General features: G+C 38.1%; 1 pseudogene; it reads right to left on the bottom strand.

Moving 5' to 3' along the window:
• Positions 1–247: 247 nt before the first annotated feature.
• LOC102498183 (destrin pseudogene) lies at positions 248–732 on the bottom strand (annotated as a pseudogene).
• Between the last annotated feature and the right edge of the window lie 267 nt (positions 733–999).

Here is a 999-nt window from a genome sequence, read left to right as displayed (position 1 = left end):
GTGTAAGTTAATACATCAAAACAGGCGTTTAGCCAATAATAATTTAATTTCATGCCAATAAAACTTTAGACTTTAGATTCATTTAGGGCCATTTGCATGTGTTTATAGAATATGTAGCTAAGTCTAAAGGATGACAGGACAGTTCCCCTGAGTGAGACCCTGGCTTAAATAATATTTGCTTTACTTACATAGCAAGAAGATAACTTTAAAGATGAAAGCTTTTGATTTGTGGCACTGAATGATGAAGCTACACTGGACATCCTTTGAAAGCTACAACTAGGATCCACCTAGCTTCTCAGCGATACAAGCCTGTTTGAGGTTTTCTGGCCTATTTGCTTGACATTCATGTTGTATACCTTGAAATTTCTTTTTGATTGCATCCTTAGATCTCGCGTAGATCATTTTACTTTTCAGAGGTGCTAGTTCTGGTGCCCATAAGAAAAGCTCATCTTTTCTGGATTCCTTAGTTTCAAAGCTTGCATCATACAAAGCCTAGCGGCAGTCTTTTTCAGAAAGCATTCCCACAAAATGCTTGAATGGATTGGTGATGGTTACACCAACATCTCCAACCAGCATCTCCTTGCCTTCTTCTACAGTGATACACTTTTTGTCTGTACTGAGACAAAAAATGACAGCCTTCTTTCTTTTCTTGATTTCTTCTGGTGTGGAGCATTTCCTAACTTTCATGTCATAAAAAATATGACATACTTCATAAGCAACTTGTACTCCTGAGGCCAACTTCGCGGCAGGGATGCAGGGGAGGGAGCCAACTGGTGATGAATCCATGGAGCGTCCTCCTCACGGAAGTGGGACCAAGAGAGCCATTTGTACTTTTAGAAAACTGTCAAGCAAAGCAATTACCCATGGACAATAAGACTTGAACCAACCATAGTTAATATTCTGAAAAGAATTTGCAAAGGACAAAGAAATTTGGTTATATACCAGTTTAACATAATAACCTACAACATGACTGACAAATATCTTACTACAAATTTTTGA

The sequence above is a fragment of the Tupaia chinensis genome, unplaced genomic scaffold (genome assembly GCF_000334495.1).
Source record: "Tupaia chinensis unplaced genomic scaffold, TupChi_1.0 Scaffold142037_1, whole genome shotgun sequence".
In the NCBI taxonomy this organism is placed as follows: Eukaryota; Metazoa; Chordata; class Mammalia; order Scandentia; family Tupaiidae; genus Tupaia; species Tupaia belangeri.
This window is presented reverse-complemented; position numbering and strand designations above follow the sequence as displayed.